General features: G+C 47.5%; 1 long non-coding RNA gene across 1 annotated transcript in view; it reads right to left on the bottom strand.

Annotated features, from left to right (window-relative positions):
- LOC108177400 (uncharacterized) overlaps window positions 1-18,946 on the bottom strand; it is a 91,910-nt gene that overhangs the window by 42,988 nt on the left and 29,976 nt on the right. Inside the window, exon 2 of the long non-coding RNA XR_007923064.2 lies at window positions 3,333-3,414. This is a non-coding gene — a long non-coding RNA (uncharacterized lncRNA). The remainder of the gene's footprint in view (window positions 1-3,332; window positions 3,415-18,946) is intronic.

Raw genomic sequence — 18,946 nt, 5'->3', positions numbered from 1 at the left:
GACTTGCAGCTTCCAGAACTATGAAACAAGCAAGTCCTGCTGTTTAGGAAAACCAATCTGTGGTACTTACGTCTTCTGTGACAAACTGAAACAGCCATTGCCTCAAAGCCTACGTGGCGGGAGAAATGTCTTTGCTAGCTGAGCTGGGGTTAAGTATAGGTGGTTCTGACCGCAGATTCGTTCACCACCGGGAGTAACCTGGCCCGCGGGAGGGGTGGGGCCAGAGGAATTCCGTGACCCTGGGTTCATCTCTACCGCTGCCGTATTCTCAGAATGGGCTCGTGTGCTCCTTTATAGCTGCCGCGGTTCCACAGGGACCCTGGCACACAACCAACTGTTCACCCTCGAAATGCTGCCTACCTGAACAAGCGCGATGTTCTCATTGTCATTGTGCTTGAACAATGAAGCAAACTTGCAGTGTTTCCTGGTTCCTTAGACCCGGAAACTGGTTAATGAATAAGGTTCTAGACACACAGAGATGCGGCCTGCTTTGGCAAGGTCACACAGCAGTGACTGAGACTGGAATAGAATATTGGGAGCAGGGTCAAGGGCCCACGAGACCTCCGACAACTGACTGTGTCAGATTATGGTTAGTGGGGAGCCCTTGCAGTACCAGGAAGCTCTTATCTCCTCTTTCAGCTCCACAAAGCTTGGTTCCATCACTCACCAGTTGAGGAAATGGACTACCCAAAAATCCAGGCAGCAGAGGCCTGAAGGCAAGCAGCATGATAGAGTGGCTAGAACCTCAGGTCTGCCAGCAGAGCAAACGGAACAAGGCCAGCACCAGACTCCAGTCCTCTACAGAAGTTAAGATGGGCGTTCCTCTGTCGCCAGGGATGCACACCCTCCTAGTCTTACCACACCCCATTCTTCCTTCCCATCCATGCTATGATATCAGAAGCAAAAAGGAAGCGGGTGCTTCAGAGAAGTCTTAACCACGAAGTTTTAGATGGGGCAGACGGGTAGAATCAACCCATGCACGGCCGGAGCCGCGGCTCACTAGGCTAATCCTTCGCCTTGCGGCGCCGGCACCCCAGGTTCTAGTCCCAGTCGGGGCGCCGGATTCTGTCCCGGTCGCTCCTCTTCCAGGCCAGCTCTCTGCTGTGGCCTGGGAGTGCAGTGGAGGATGGCCCAAGTGCTTGGGCGCTGCACCCCATGGGAGACCAGGAGGAAGCACCTGGCTCCTGCCTTTGGATCAGCACGGTGTGCCGGCCGCAGCACGCCAGCCATGGCGGCCAATGGAGGGTGGACCAACGGCAAAAGGAAGACCTTTCTCTCTGTCTCTCTCTCTCACTGTCCACTCTGCCTGTCAAAAAATAAAGAATAAAAATAAATTAAAAAAAAAGAATCAACCCATGCACGTTAACCGGGAATGAGTGTCGATACTGTGTGTTGGAGCCCTGCTCTGGATTCCACTTTTTTTTTTTTTTTTTTTTTTTTGAAAGGCAGAGTTAGACAGAGAGACAGAGAGAAAGGTCTTCCCTTTCTGTTAGTTCACCCCCACAATGGCTGACCACGCTGATCCGAAGGCAGGAGCCAGGTGCTTCCTCCTGGACTCCCATGCCGGTACAGGGCCCAAGCACTTGGGCCATCCTCCACTGCACTCCCGGGCCACAGCAGAGAGCCGGCCCGGAAAGAGGAGCAACTGGGACAGAATTCGACGCCCCAACCGGGACTAGAACCCCGGGGTGCCGGCAAGGTGGAGGATTAGCCTATTGAGCTGCGGCGCCAGCCTGGATTCCACTTCTGACATCACTTCGTCAACTAAGCTTTCTCCAGGGGCCCTACTGGACCTTCTCAGCACAGAGTGCCTGCAGTAGGCCAGGGTCTGTGGTCTCAGCACCTTTTGGCCCTAGTCCTGCTTTCCCATCCACAGTGCTGCTGCCAGAGCTCTCTTAGACTGTGGTTGCCACAGCCTACAAACCAGTACTGTCCAAGAGGGAGTCAATGGCAGCTACAAAGGCAGACCACAGATAGAACTAAAACTTGAAACATATTAGCAGGCCCTTAAACATGAAAAGAAACCGATAAACAGGTAAAGACAGTTATAATTTTGAGTTTTATATAACATTATCCAGTAAAAATATCATTTCAGGAGTGATCATTTGGCCTAGCCATTACGACACCCGTGGCACACACTGGATTGTCTGGTTTTAATTCCCAGTCCCAGCTCCTGATTCTAGCTTTCTGTCAATGCAGACCCTGGGAGGAAGAAGTGGGAGTTCAAATGGTTGGGTCTCTGCCACCCACATGGAAGACCTGGATTGAGGTTCTAGCTCCTAGCTCCAGCTCCAGACCAGACCTGGCCATTGTAGGCACTTGGGAAATGAAACAGGAGATGAGAGCTGTGTGTGTGTGTGTGTCTTTCTCTGTCTCTCTCTCAAATAAAATTTTAAAATTAAATCATTTCAACAAGTAATCAATATAAAAATTGCTAATTGGGGTTGTCATTTTGGCACAGCATGTTAAGCCACCAACTGCAGTGCCGGCTTTCCATATGGTCACTGGTTCAAGTCCCAGCTGCTCCACTCCCAATCCAGCTCTCTGCTAATGAAGCTAGGAAGGCAGAAGAAGATGGCCCAAGTATTTGGACTCCTGTCATCCACATATGAGACCCAGAGGAAGTTCCTGGCTTCTGGTTTCAGCCTGGCCCAGTCCCAGCTGTTGTGGCCATTTAGGGAGTGAACCAGTAGATGGAAGATCTCTTTCTTTCTCTCTCTGTAATACTGCCTTTCAAATAAATATTTAATAACAAACAAAAGTTGCTAATGATACAGTTTTGTTTTTTCAAGTCTTCACAGTTGACTATTTTATACTTGTGGCACCTTCCACTTGGACTAGCCACATTTCAAGAACGGGATTCCTACATGTGTCTGGTGGCTACCACATTGGGCTGCACTGGTTTAAAGCACTCTTGTACGACTTCACGTCTTGGGACAGTATAAGATTTTAGAGGACAGGCATTTTGTCTTACACATCTTTTTTATTTCCAGTGGGTTCCATGAAACAAGGTTCTAATACATTCTTTTTCCCCTCATTAAATTCTTGTTGAATTCAGTTCTCCGCCCTTACACACATACTTTTCTGTCTGAAAAGATTCCTCCTCCCTTTCCTTTATTTACCTCAAGGGCATATATATTTTTTTCCCTCCAGCTTAAAAGGCAGTTCTTCAGGGAACCAAAGATGAGCTGGCTGGAAGCCTCCTGAAACTGCACGGGAGGTTTGCCTGGTCCACTGCTGCCATATCTAAGATAGGGAATTGTATTTGCCTGGAAGCATTGCTGTCCCCGCCACAGAATTGAGTCGTTTTATAATGAGGGGCCGTGTCTTACCTTTGTACACCCAGTATGTAGCACAGGGCTTGGCACAAGATTTTTTACCACATAGCAGTTTGGTTCTCCTGGGCCAAATTGCCTTAAAAAAAAAAAAAAAAAAAAAAGAATGAGAGGTCAGCCAGGACAAAAGTCACAGTGTCCATTATAATCTCTTCTTGGGAGTGACACGCCATCATTTTGCCATATTCTGTTGATCGTACAGACCTCCCTGGTCCAGAGTGGGAAGAGACTACACACCGTGTGAATGAATGCCAGAAGGTGGGGCTCACGGGGTCCTCTTGGAGCTGGCTACCGTGGTTAATACGGAGTAAGAGATGCAACACATAACTCACAGACAGCATAAATCCCACGTTCAGTCCTCCATGGCTCATGAGCCACGAACCTTAGGGTATTACACAAATAGCAAAATCAAGCCCGTCCCATCTCTGTGCACTCCTGGCAAAGATGCTGCAGCTGTTTCTGCATTCAGTGTTTTCTTGCCTGCTCCTGTGTGGCCTCACATGAGCCCCTCTGGACAAGCCAACGTCTGGTAACTCAACAATCTCCACAACAATGCGCAATGCACTCTTCTAAGGATACATGCAGTTTAGGTTGCTGAGATGAATGGCTTCATTCCTAAAAACCTGCAAACATGGAGGCTTTCTGCAGCTAGCAGCAATTAAACACATGGCCATTAAAGAGAAACCTAAAAGGGACATTTGGTTCACGAGTGGGAAAAATGCTGAAAATTTATCTAACATAGCCATCAAAGATCTAGGTAATAAAATACTAATACTGTAAGTTCAATGCTATTTATTTTTAAATTTAATGTCATTACATGGATCCAAAAGCCTTGGTAGGCAAACACTGCATGAATGTTCTTGTAATTGAAAGCAAGGATTTTGTCACCCTAATGGTTAAGCAGGAAGGGTATGCAGGCATGATATCCACAGAGAAACTATGGCGAGACCCTCCACATCGGGCTGTTAACTACACAAATATAATGGGTGTTTAGGGGCTCTGGGCCTCCCAGATCCTCTTATGAGCACTGTTTGTTTGTCTACAGTTAAGATTGTATTCCATTAGGAAAACGTATTTGACCATGGATTGTAACACTTAAATACGTATGTAAAACATACATGCAAACATTTCTGTACAGCGTGAGATCTAAAAATACATAGAAATTCTAGTTTTCTCTTCCATTCTTCTCCTGCTGCACCACTATGCCTGCCCCCCATCTTGAATCCTTTCAACATTGGGGAGGGAAAAAAAAGAGAGAGAACTCCAAGTCTTCCTGCAAGCAAACCAAATCATGAACAAAGGATAATACATCAGATTACAATATGGTTTGAGTATGTTTCATACCCCTCCCCCAATTTAACAGTACTGAAATGGTGGAGAATTAATCCCATTATAGTGCTTAGGAGGTGGGTCTAGTGTGCAGTCCCTGGGTCCTTAGGGGTGTGCCCTCAGAAAGTAGTACTAAAGAGAAGGCCAGGTATAAAAGTCTGAGTTGGGCCCAGCCCCCACTCCCAACCCTTCTGCTTCCTGGCTCACCAGGAAACCATTCCTCTGCACTTGCTCCACCATTGCCATTCCCCACCCTTACCACATGCCCAATCAATGGGGCTGCCTGACCTTGAACTTGACTCTTCAAGACTGAGTTAAATAAACTCCTACTATTTTGTCATAGCAACGAGAGGCTGACTAGTACAGATGGCCAGGGGTCCTGATGACTACTGTCATCAAAAGTCATGCTGAAAGCTGGAAGTAGTAGAACGATACCTTTAAAATGACAAGGAACAAATGATTTGCCCCTAAAACTCTATACCCAAACTAATAACTAAAGATGGGGGCAAAATACATACTTCCACATATGCAGTGCACTAGAATTTTACTTCTTATATCAATGTGGGCAGGAAAGAGGGGACGCATCTAAGTGGAAGAATTTAGCTGTTTACCCACCAGAAATGTGCAGGACAGTTTTCTGGGTGGCCTTGGACTGACCCGGTCAGTTCTTACTCTCTCCTTGTTGTAATTCTCAGGAACAATTATCCAATGTGCTAGGAACACACTATCCTGAGATCGGGAGGGACTGATCACAATGGCCTGGCATCAGTCCCAGTTCTCCCCTAGGAAAAGGCTGTCCTTCCGTACTGTAGCCTAGCAGCTCACGCGCCACTGATGTGTGAAACCCAGGGTGGGCCGCTTTTCTGGGGTCCTCCTGCTGCAGTGCAAGTGAGGGACACCTGGATGAGACTCCATCCACTCTGGATAGCTTTCCTGAGCCATATGGGCACCGGCCAGCAATGGTCTAAGGCATCAGTTGTCCTTTGCTGCCTATGCGTAAGAATGAACTTGCTCCATGGAACTTGTGTGTGAGTGTTCTCTCATCAGACTCAGACAAGTTGGTAACCAGTGCACAAGCAACCTGCCTCACACAACGGCGAAGTCCTTGAGGCTGGCAGGAGGCAGGCACAGGGAGCTGTTCAAGGCAGAAGGAGGAGGGGCCCTTCTTGAGCCTGGAGAGACAGCTGCAGCTTTAGGAAATAGTGCCCGGCAAAAGCTGTGGCCACCACCGACTCACAGCTCAACAAGAAGTGAGGTAGGGAACAAATACTCCTACTTCATGTTCCTCTACTCTCTCCTATCCATGTCCATTCTCCTCACTGACCAAAGTCAACTCCAAGTCAGAGGGCAAGGGAGCTCCTGACGCAGTCTCCATAAATGCCAGTCTCCCAGCAACTCTCTCCATAATCTTGCTAAGGAGGCCACTGATGTGTAAACCACAGAGGACAAAGACAGGGGATTCCGCAGAGACTAAAACAGGAGAGAGAAAACACAAAATCCCAGGATCTGGAGAGGTTGCAATAAGATATCCATGTTGTACCTCAGAAGAGCAAAATCCAAATCAGAGGGGAAAAAAAGAGTTCAAGAAAAGGAAGATATGCCAAAAGGATAATTGGTATGTTTAGGTATTAAGATTGTCGCCATTATGGACAGTTCAGGGATAGATCCTTGCAAAAAAGTAATCAACTGGGAGAAGTAGTTAAGATAGCGCATCCTACATCAGAGCACCTGGCTTCCACCTCCAGTTCTGGCTCCTGACTCCAGCTTCCTGCTCACGTACACCCTGGGATGCAGCAGTGACAGCCCAAGTAGTCAGGTCCCTGCCACCCTCATGGGAGATCCAGACTGAGTTCCCAGCGTACAGATTTGGCCCCACTGCATCCTGCATTTGAGGAGTGAACTAGTGGATGGAAATTTTCTCTTCTGCCTCTCTGTCGATTTCCCTGTTTTCTCAAATCAATCAATCAATAAGCGATTGAGAATAGAAAGTCAACAGGAGGCATAGGAAACCAGAAACTAAGACCATACATGCATTACTTGAGATACAGAAGGAAAAGTATCTGAAAGCATGGAAAGAATTCACCTTGAGGGACTAGGAACTAGGAGTGCAGGGTGAGGTTGGATGTTATTCATAACACCAAGAGCTGTTTGGAAGAATTTTAACTCCATATTTGTCATACTTTTATAAAATAATTTTTAAAGATTTATCTGTTTATTTATTTGAAAGACAGAGTCACAGAAAGAGACAGAAGGAGAGACACACAGAGTTCTTCCAACCACTGGTTCACTCCCCAAATGGCTTCAACAACTGGGTCTGTGCCAGCCCACAGCCAGGAGCCAGGAGCTTCATTCAGGTCTCCCACATAGGTACAGGGGACCAGGGGCTTGGGCTATCCTCTGCTGCTTTCCCAGGCACATTAGCAGGGAGCTGGGTTGGAAGTGGAGCAGCCACGACTTGAACCAGCCCCTATGTGGGATGCTGATGCTGCAGGGTGTGGCTTTAACTTCCTGTGCCACAACACCAGCTCCTAAAATAAATTCTTAAAAAATGCAACACCCTACAGGGTTCAATATCAGAGACCATCTTCTGCAGAGACAAGCAAGCTCTGAGCTCACTGGTTAGCAAGAAGAGGGTGAGGATGGCATGTTCTGAGACTAAGGACCAGGGATCCTGGTGGACACACTCTGGAAGGAGAGGCTGATAGACAGTCAGAGCTGGATATCATGGAAGACAGGCATGAGGTCTGTGAGATGCACAGCAACAGGAAGGCTATCTAGAGCCCAGACTCCAGGGAAGATGCTGATACAAATCAGGCAGGACTGGGCTGTTTGAAGATGAACACCGGTGGAGATAATGGCTGTTCTTCCCCATGCTCATTGGACATCGAATGTAACTGATAACAGCTCTACAGAGTGGCTCCTTAGCATCGTATTGGTAGGTATCATCTGTACAACTTATGATGTCATGCACTTCCTAAAGACCCTGTGCCGGATTACTCCAAAAAAATTCACATTCAAATAGTCAACGTTGTTCTTGTTGTTATTATTCCATTCATTGTCATCTTGATACACTGTGTACAGTGAGCGTGTATTTTAAGTTGTTGAAATTACAGATGCAGGGTTGGCTGGATGTCTGGAGTCTCTGTCTGCTGAACTGATGCCAGATTCCCACAAAACAGATCTCCAGCACCGTAAGATTTTAGTGTCTCATGTGCGCAATCCTCCGTGGTCACCAAAATAATGAGGATCATCCTCATCTGCTCTGAATCTTGCCTCTTTCCACAAGTGCGTCTCCCAGGAGAAGCTCAGGGTGGTCTGATGGGAGCATTTGCTACAACGCTCTGCCCCAGACCATAAAGGAATTGCTTAAGCTGGAAAAAGAGTGTAACAATACCGAGATTTTGTGGACTTATCACTTCTGTTGGGTGGCCTCATCATTCACGACTGCCTGAGGAGATGCAGACAAGAAAACAGGAAAAGGCCACCCATACTGAGGGGAGGGAAGGCTGGGGGCCCATCAGCCTACTGGCTTCACACAGCTGTTGGCTTTTGCTCGACATGCCTTCAGTCTTCCATCACACGCTAATCATCTGCCCCCTCCCTTGCCTCATTAAACGCTGCCTTTCCCAACCCCAGTGGTCCCGAGCCTTCTCTCAGGTCTGGTGCCTTCCCCAAGTCCTCTGACCCTACATTCTTCTTTCCTGCCTCTTCCTAACTAAGTCTGTCTCATTTTCCAGCACCAAATCATCAAAGCGCATACATCAAACTATGTAGTTACAGTAAGAACTAAGCAATGCCCTCTTCTTACACCTCCACATCTGTCTCCAGGTTTCTGCTTGGACTTCAGGTCTTCTTTATGTCATTGTCAAGGCAGAACATTCTGGCAAGACCTTTCCAACCAGACATTTACCCCAAGTAGACTGGCTCAATCCACTCACCTATTCCTTTATTTGCTATCATTTATTAGATGGTTCTAAATGAAAATTAGATCCTTCTAAAGGTGCTTGGATAAATGTGTAAATTTACCATCAGAAACTAACTAACTGGGTGAAGCCCCCAGACAAGACATCAACTATTTCTACACTACTTGGGTAGACAATAACATAGGCTTTGGGGGAAAAAAATTGACAAGTTGGAGGACAGACAGCAGAGGAGAACAATGATTCTTGTTCTTGGAGACAGTGAGTACAGGAAAAACCCCAGGGACAACCATCAGTGGAGTCAGGGTAACTCACTGTAGAGGTCCTTGGAGAAGCCAGATGCCTGCTGGACACCAAGAAACCTGATGCACATTCAGCCTGGAAACTGGAGCCGTGTGCAGGAAACAGTCACCATGGCCTCACCCCAGAGGACAGTGGGGAGAGTCGGTGAGCTCCAACTGGACAAAGATCCTTGCGGCTCCCATTCATGGTCTCAGAGGGAGTTTAAAAATACAAACAAGAGATTAAGATGCCAAGGATTGGTTGTTGACCAGTTCTTCATGTGGGTTATTTTTTCTGATACTCTGTTTTCCCTTAGTGATTCGCAGCAAAAACCTTAAAGACAAAAGGGCTTTGTTTGTCTTTAGGGGGTATGAAGGAAACAAAAGGATGATAACTGCTTGTGGGGGAGAGGAAGGGGTGGGCTCCAGGAGGCTGCTGCACAGGAAATGCGAGCCCAGGGAGAGCAGCAGCATTTGAGGAGAAGCACAGAGCTGTGCAGAAGCTGCAGCCTGGAGCTCCTCCATGGCGGTGGCAGGACACACGGTTCTGCACCACGTCCTACAGCACTGCACAAAGAGCACTACTCTCCCTCTGCTTCTTGCTGCTCTGGGCTGGCAGCTCATCTGAAGCCCACAATCACCCACCTCTCCCAGTCTGTGCCTGTAGTACTCTGGGAATGCTATAAAACCACCACACAGCTCCTTAAAGCCAAGGATGGCTGGACGTCTGCCCAAGGCCAAAGAAAACCCTCCGTCTTCTTCATGACAAATTCACTGAGTGCCCAGGAGCACAATAGGCTCTAAGGTTAGAAGAGGACCAGGTCCACTCCTTATCGGCTCTGTGACGTTGCATTAGTTACTTGCTGTCTCTGTGATTCAGTCTCCTCATCCATTCAATGGGGCTAGGACTTGGACCTGTCTCGTGGGATTGATTTTCTTCTTCTTTCTTTTCTTTTCTTTTCTTTCTTTTTTTTTTTTTTTTTTTTTTTGACAGAGTGGAGAGTGAGAGAGAGAGAGACAGAGAGAAACAGAGAAAAAGGTCTCCCTTTGCCATTGGTTCACCCTCCAATGGCCGCACCGCGCTGATCCAAAGCCAGGAGCCAGGTGCTTCTCCTGGTCTCCCATGTGGGTGCAGGGCCCAAGCACTTGGGCCACCCTCCACTGCACTCCCTGGCCACAGCAGAGAGCTGGCCTGGAAGAGGGGCAACCGGGACAGAATCCGGCGCCCCGACCGGGACTAGAACCCGGTGTGCCGGTGCCGCAGGTGGAGGATTAGCCTAGTGAGTGCCAGCCGGGGTTGATTTTCCACAAAGAGGTGCACGGCTATCTGAGCTTGAAGGAAGGGAAGAACATAGATCAGTGAAGAGAGAGGCAGGGTGCACTCCAGGCAAAGATTCAGCCCCAGGCACCATCATGGGTGAGGAAGGAGATGGGCAGACTCCCTCTGAGATCTTAAAGCTTTTCTGATCCTCAAGGCTGACCCTAGGAAGCACTGGCGGTAGAAACTGTGCCTGTAAAGCCAGGCTTGAAGATTTCTTCCCTGCAGGTCTCAGTGTGGCTCACGAACAAAAGGGAGAACCCTTCTGCAGAAGAATGATGTATGTCTTCGTCCTTCGGGTCCCTTCCTGCACCAAGTGCTCATACATAGAGTATCCCTGGTAGATGGGCAAAGGGCAAGACAGTTAAAAGGGGCAGTCCTGGAGCTGGTGCTGTGGCAGCCGCCTGCGGTGCTTGCATCCCATATGGGCACCAGTTCTAGTCCCAGCTGCTCTTCTTCCGATCCAGCTCTCTTCTATGGCCTAGGAAAGTAGAAGATGGCCCAAGTCCTTGGGACCCTGCACTCACATGGGAGACTCAGATCAGCACAGTCCTGGCCATTGCGGCCATCTGGGGAATGAACCAGAGGATGGAAGACTTTCTCTCTCTCTCTCTCCCTCTCTCTCCCTCTCTCTGCCTCTTCCTCTCTATAACTGTATTTTTCAAATAAGTAAATAATAAATAAATAAATAAATATACTGTTTACTTAAAAACAAACACACAAACAAAAAAGAGACAGTCCTGGTTCAATTCCTGCTGAGTCACAGACTGAACCTCACAATGGCCAGAATCAGCTTCCTTAGAGATCTACATGCTTCTGCAACGGCACTACACTACCTGACGCACAAATGTATCCAGCATCTGCAGCTCTTCTGACAGATGACCCTCTGCTGCCACTTTGCCTGAGTAACTTCTAGAGTGGAGCTGGGATTTGATTCTGTGTCTACGCGATGGCACAGTCTGGCTGTCACTCACCATGTTCCAGTGCCAGGCACGTCACAGACCATCAATGCTTACAGATGGACTCATCACAGATACTTCTAAAAAAATACTTCTCTAAATCCATGTCTTGCACACATCCAGAACTCAAATCTGCACCAGCACATTGCTGGCCAGTTTTCCAAGGAACCAGAAACCACTCCCAACACCTCAGGAAGAGGCTGGTATTTGGGTGCAGAAGCTCCTGCTACACATACAATGACTCGTTTTTCACATGCAAATATCCATCTGTGCATGGGGTTCTTCGGTAAATGCCAACTTCGTAGGTGCAATCCAGGTGCCCGAATTTGAGAGCTTGGCATAGAGAGGGGCACTTGTGCTCTGAGCCAGTCATGGACCAGGATCGTTATTATAATTAGTCTCCATGGATGTGCCCATCATTCAGTAACAATGGTAGATGATTTGGTCTCGCTCCCCCATCTCCCTACCCCCCTTCCCCACTCACCCCTTTTATAAGAAAAGTCAGCCACATCTTGTTGTAACCATCTCCCCACTCCCAGCCCCACTCTTAAGATGAAAAGCCCAGATGTGGGTGACCCATCTGTAGTGTGTGTCACATTTTTAACATCTTCTCTATTTCGAGCTGGGAGAAAGAGACTCATTAGAGAGAAGAAGTCCACATTGAAATTAGGAAACATTTGATCAGACCATTGTCCCAACACAATACGTGCAATGAGGGAAACGCAGGAGTGGGCTGCAGATCCGACATGCGTGTTGCTGCCCCAGGGGCCTGCTCGTCGCTGACTTCCCCACGGCCGGCCACAGAAGGGAGCCTGGCAGCTCCCTGGGTAGAGGCTGAGCCTCTGGAAGTTGGGGGCATCAGTGAGGCAGGCAATTCCTCTTTCCCTTCAGCCTGTGCTCCCTGCCGCAGCCCCTCCTCGTTGCCTTGGTAGAAGCCACTGCAAGGACATGAAGAACCTTAAAAATCAAACCAAGATGGAGTGACCTAAGCCAATACCATTAAAAACAAGAAGTTACCTTTGCCCCAAATAAAGTTAAAGTTTAAAAATTATAGCCCTAAACTTTTTCCCCCAAAGCTAAAATTAGGTGCAGCTATAAAAATAAGGGACCCTATGCTTAGCTAGCTGCGACACTTGTGCCTGGCTGTGCTAAGACCTAACCCAGTTTGTATGCCTCCTAATACTCAAGTAACGGTGTGGGAAGCGGGACGCCGCTCTCCCACCAGGGGAACAGAGGGAGCGAGACGTCGTCCCCCTCAGGGTGAACAAGTAGGCTGGCAGGGAAAGGAACTACTAAAGAAGTAAACAACAAAATGGCGACGAGGTGCATGCCTCCCATGTGATCCCATAGCTGATTGGATAGAAGACGCATGCCCTTCACATGATCAGCTCACGGATTGCACTGCTGTGTGCATGGACACTATAGAGCTTTTGATTGGTCACTGCGGGTATATAAACCGTGTGGCTTTGTGCTGGGGGCGCTCTCTGGACTCCCGAGTTCAGGAGGCCCGTCTGCGCAGACGCCGAATAAATCCTCTTGCTTTTGCATCAGCTGGTCTGGACTCTGAGTCTTTGGGGTGTGCCTCTCGACGTGTTAGCATCCTCACTCCGAGGGTCTAACAGACGCAGGGTTGGCAAATAACACCACCCAAACATCTAGCTACAGGAAGCAGGCCCTTCCCTCAGCTCCCGGACACTTGAAGGCAGAGGTTTGCTGCCAGGGACCTATGCCAAGGGCTTAATGCACAAAAGCCATTCTTGGACCTGGTTCTGTTTCTGGCATCTCAACTCTTTTATTCAGTAGAACAGAAGGTCAGAAACATCTAGGCTCCAATGTCCAGTCATCTCTAAATACTTCACCAGCATCCAGGCCAGCCCAATGCCACGTAAGTAGAAATTAAGTACATCGTAGTGGAGTGTAGAGTTCAGATTTCAGAGACAAAAAACAAAACAAACAAACAGAAAACATCAAAAACTGGATTTCACAGAATTCTAGCCCTAAACTTGGTTACTGGCTCTGGGCCATGCGGATGCTAAACCTCACTTGTAATAGAATTCACAGTGGTTGTCTTACCCCTCAGAAGGTTGCTGTGAAAATACAACATGAAGATAGTTATTAAAGCAATCTGGAAAATTAAAGCATCATATAAATGTAAAGTGTTAGTTTTATTACTCTTGGGCCCCAGAGCAAATTCTCTGCCATTTGTGGGCTAGAATTGATTCCCCATCTGGTGCTAAATCCATAGTTTCTTCATCTGCGTAAGTAACATCAGAGATTTGCCCTTCTTAAGAGACATGGAAAATCCATTTCTTGGTCCAAGTTACAGCACACAACATTTAGGACTGAGCACAAGAACTTAAATAGAAGCAGTTGACTAAATAATTCAGTCCATGCCAGCAACGCCGGATGCAAGTTCAGCCTCTGTCAGGTAGTAGGCACTCAAAAGACAGTAGCTGAATGCATCCGGGAATGAAAAATGCATAAAGAAAAAGCCAATTCGCTTCAAATTTGTTCAACAAACAGAATCAATGAATACCTAGTGTGTACATGCTTCTGGCTTTTCACCTAACATATACATTAAATGGGAACTCCTTTATCCATACATCAGTTATCCAGCAACTTTCTCTGTGTAGCATGTTGTTGAGCCAGCAACAATAAAAGTTATGAGCTTCACAATTAACTCATAATTTGAAAAAGTTAATGTCCCAACCAATTATCAATAAAATAAGAGAGGATATAATACAAAGAAGCACAAAGACATGAGTGAAAGTGACAAGGGACAATATGGCAACCAAATGAGGTGGCAGAAAAATTGGAAACACATTTGTAAGAATAACACCGTAGGTCTCCACAGACCTTGGGGGCGCTCTTGTATGTGCTTCCTGCGCAAATGTTGTGGTACACAAACCCACATTTCTTTCATTATTGCATTAGTCATGATATGATTGAAAATAACGTGACCTTTCCTTAATAACTTAGCATACTTTGTTTAAAAGGCAGAAAGCGTCTGTGATATATTTCAGTGGAACCATGTGTTAAACACAGAGGATGCGCCAAAGATAATTATAACTGCTTCGTTATTTTTATTTTCTATTATCCCTTTAAACCTGCTCTGTGAGTGTAGGCTTTTCATGGCTCCTGTGTGAAACTTCAAGAACTCTCCCTGACTTTTCTGGTTCTCTTAGACACAGTCTTAGTGTCCTGAGCCAGGTACCAGTTCCTTGTGCATTCTGTCTGCAAGGGACACCAATCAGCCCTGAGTGGACCTGCTGAAGCTCCTCCCTCCTTGGAGACATTGCTTTTATATCACTGAAATGCATTACTCCAAAGTCCTCCTGAGGTAGCCCCCTGCCTTAGCCTCAGCTGGGTGAGGGGACCCCAAACATTGCCCAAAAGGCTTCCATACATTTCCCTTCTGAACTTGCAGATTGGTGCCCTACCGTGCACCTCACCTTGCTCTCTGACATCTATTGTTTATTTGCTTCAGTGCAAACATTCAGTTAAACATTACATTATGTTAGAGAACTTCCACACGGAGTAATACAAACTGGCGTGAGGAGTTGGATTTTAATGGGATAGCTATTCAGTGTGCACAAATGCTCATGCAGAAAGGGGTTTGAGATAGCTTTTCTTAAACAAAACAAAAACTCCTGTATTTGGAAACATCTGGATTTTTTATGAGATGGTTCCAATTTAAGCCCAGATGTTTGAGATCCTTTATGTAGCCAAAAGTTGGAAAAATAAATTATCATATGGTAAAAGAGTCCTGCTTTGGCTATCACTGTACAGCTGTAATCAGACTGCACATGGAATTATATATCAGAATTCTGGATCGAAGTCTAGATTTAGACACAACCTTTCTGTAGCTGGATGAAGCCACTTATACCTCTGAACTCATTTTCTCCATAAACAAAAAGAGATTTATGTATTACAGTCTGAGAATTCAATAATTTTAAAGTTGCTACTCCTATAGTGGAAAAAACTCATATTTTGTTAGGATTACAAACTATAGAAAAATGCAATTTAAGCCAGAGAACTTGTGTTCATTTTACATGTCCAAAAATTCTTTAATACTCCTCCTTTCCAAAACTTGAGATTAATTCTCCTTATGCAAAGTGTATGCTGTATTTATTTAATAACTCTCTTCCAGCAAGTAGAATGCAGAGAGAGTGATGGTGTGCGGCCTCCAAGATTAGGGCAGGAAGGCCTTCGAGGCGTGTTCCTTGCTGTCTCAGGTCGCTGCCTTTGGGAGAAGCCAGCTGCCACACTGTGAGAACACTCGAGCAGTCCCAGGGGGAGATCTACTCTTGCCCATAGCCAGGAAAGAGCAGGGCTTCCCGCTGACCACCACAGGGGAGAAAGCCATCTTGGGGGCAGAACGTCCGGCGCTAGGCAGGCCTTCAGCTGACTGGCACCTGCACTGACACGTAATTGCAGCCTCAGAAGAGACTCGGAGCCAGAACCACAGGGCTAACCTGGTCCCTTGCACCTGTCCCACAGGCACTGTAAGTGAACCAAGTCCCAGAGCAATTGGTTATGCAATGATAGACAACCGACACAGAGTGGGTATGACTATTTATTCTTTTATGAGAACAGTCACCACTCAGGGAATCAGTGATTTTTAAAGCATACACAGGGACCTCACTCTCAATTGAAAGGATAGCAAGGGCCGGCGCTGTGGCGCAGCGGGTTAAAGCCCTGGCCTGAAGCGCCAGCATCCCACATGGGTGCCGGTTCTAGTCCCGGCTTCTCCTCTTCTGATTCGGCTCTCTGCTGTGGCCTGGAAAAGCAGTAGAAGATGGCTCAAGTCCTTGGGCCCCTGCACCCACATGGGAGGCCCGGAAGAAGCTCCTGGCTTCAGATTGGCGCAGCTCTAGCCGTTGTGGCCATCTGAGGAGTCAACCAGCAGATGGAAGACCTCTCTCTGTCTCTACCTCTCTCTGTAACTCTGTCTTTCAAATAAATAAAATAAATCTTTAAAAAGGAAAGACATAAAGGATAGCATTCCCAAATTTTCTCCTTGAAGTTCTACTTGGGGGCTGGCACTGTGGCATAGCGGGTAAAGCCACTGCCTGCAGTGCCTGCATCCCATATGGGCGCCAGTTTGAGTCCCGGCTGCTCCACTTCTGATCCATCTCTCTGCTGTGGCCTGGAAAAGCAGTAGAAGATGGCCCAATTTTCTGGGCCCCTACACCCATGTGGGAGACCTGGAGAAAGCAGCTCTGGCCGTTACAGCCAGTTGGGGAGTGAACCAGCGAATAGAAGGCCTCTCTCTCTCTCTCTCTCTCTGCCTCTGCCTCTCTGTAACTCTGCCTTTCAAATAAATAAATAAAAATTTAAAAAAAAAAACAATGCTTGAATTGAGCCCTTTTCAACCAGTAGCCTGTTGAAGACACTATGTATACACAACAAATTCATGCCTTAACTAAGCTTATTTTAAGTGAGTGGTATTAGCATAGATTTTCACTACTCTGCACTGTGCTGTGTATGACTGTCACTAATACACTTTATCCATGATTCTAAGGTTGCTTCTATATGCTTCTTCTTTTTTTTTTTTTTTTTTTTTTGACAGGCAGAGTGGACAGTGAGAGAGAGAGACAGAGAGAAAGGTCTTCCTTTGCCGTTGGTTCACCCTCTAATGGCCGCTGTGGCCGGCATGCTGCGGCCAGCGCACCGCGCTGATTCGATGGCAGAAGCCAGGTACTTATCCTGGTCTCCCACGGGGTGCAGGGCCCAAGCACTTGGGCCATCCTCCACTGCACTCCCGGGCCACAGCAGAGAGCTGGCCTGGAAGAGGAGCAACCGGGACAGAATCCCGCGCCCTGACCGGGACTAGAACCCGGTGTGCCGGCGCTGCAAGGCGGAGGATTAGCCTAGTGAGCCGCGGCGCCACTTCTTCCTTTTTTATAAGGGCATCAATTTGCTTTTCATTTAGGAACTTATGTATAAAGACAGATACATATTTATTATGGAGATAAAACATCAAGGTAAGAAAATTGCACTTTGGACACTAAATATTGCTTGTGTAGTATGGATGACGATGCCACCCCACCTCTGATTACACATGCGTATCTCATTTAATCCTGCCCACAGGCCTGTACCACAGACATAATTTTTCCCATTTTGAACACGTGATGGTGCAAAGACAGTGAATGTGGTTATTGTCCAGGGCTTACCTCGTGTTTCAGAGCACCAAGAGCCTTCTAGGGACAAGCCCAAACTCACCTTCCCTCCCCTTCCTAGGGATGGGGAACCCTTCCTGGAGAGGGGCCTAGGCTGAAGCACTGAGGGGAGGTGAGTTGGGGTGACAGTCTCCCCAGCCCCAGTTGGAGAAACTGAAAGACAGAGGGACAGGGAGCAGCTGTGCGGTGTGAGGTATGGGATCTTAATATGCTGTATGGGCGATGTGCTTGCATCTCCTTTCACTTGCAAGATGTGAGAGATGAACAGAGTCGGCCTGTTGGACTGTGCTTTTGTGCCCTGCCGCTTTACAGCCCTGGGGGTTGGAGATGGCACATTCGAGTACGTTCACCTGTCCATGAATCTGGATCTTCCAATTGAATCAAGCATTTCCTCACTTTAGTACTTGCCTCTCCCTTCATTCATTGGTGCAACAAATAGCAGCTAATCACACAATGGGCTCCAGGCACCTTGGGCCTCCAGGAATAACTTGACTGAAAGGTGCAAACACTCCCCCACCCCCGCCCCTCCACAGCCCATCCCCCAACTCAGCAAAATGAGTTAGAGACCTGAATTCAGACACCTTCAGTTCAGATGGTTTCCATATTTGGAATAAACAAGCGGGGAGGATTCTTTAATTACTCAAATGCAAAGCAAATACCCAGCCTCTATTCAGGGCCAGAGCTGCGCAAGGACTGTTGGGATGAGAACAAAAGCCTCCCCTAATTGTAAATTTTTACCTCTGTCTGAGCCAAAGCTTTTGTTGACTTTTTCCCTTTTGTGCTGTTCTTTCTGTTTTGTTAGAGACCCGCGGCAGGAATCAGCCTTTCCTCTCTCTGTGGCTCTAGGGTAGTCTGTGCCAGACAATGTTTGCTTCTCTGTAGCTCAGGCAGGATCCCAGCATCAGAGAGAAGAGGAAACACTCTGCAGAGCGTGCTTTGCAGTTTGGGCTGTCCTAAGACGTGGGTGTCCTGCACACTGTGGGGTCTAAGACCAAATAAGACGCACCTTGGGAAATCCATGAATGCCAGAACCCTGGGTTCAGGCTCTTCCCACAGTCTTAGAAGATGAAACCAGAGCTCGGGCCGCACCCCCAGGCCTGCTGAAGAAGAGATGGATGAGTACTCCCCGTATCTGAGCTGCCATGAAGGACAGCCCGGTCCCTCTGGGAAGTCTCTCCTCTCTGAGTTGCTTTTGGCTTGCCTCCTCCATCACTAAATGCTCTCGTTCAAATTTCTCTTCTGACTCTCATTTCCCACCCGGGGGTGGTCGTGGAGCTTCCTGTCTTCTACAGCTACACTCACTACTCGGCAGTCCCACCTGGTGCTGGGGCTTTCCCTGCCAGCTGGGTGGATGACTCTGGATTCTGTCTCCAGCCCTCATCCTTTCCTTGAACCCAACACTCGCGTATCCAATTGTTTCTTGACAGAGCACGCAGCTACCAAGTTAAGTATCTCAAAATAAATGTCTAAAAGTAGCCATTGACTCGGGTCCTAAATATATTCCTCCTTTCCAGTATTCCCCTATTAAGGAAATGGTGACTTTATGCACTTGTTTGCTCAACTCAAAAAGGGGAGACAAACCGAACTCCTCCCTTTGTAGTCCCATTCATAAGAGATGGGAA

Source organism: Oryctolagus cuniculus, chromosome 5, assembly GCF_964237555.1.
Source record: "Oryctolagus cuniculus chromosome 5, mOryCun1.1, whole genome shotgun sequence".
In the NCBI taxonomy this organism is placed as follows: domain Eukaryota; kingdom Metazoa; phylum Chordata; class Mammalia; order Lagomorpha; family Leporidae; genus Oryctolagus; species Oryctolagus cuniculus.
The sequence above is the reverse complement of the archived record's forward strand: the minus strand, read 5'-3'. Positions and strand labels throughout refer to the sequence as shown.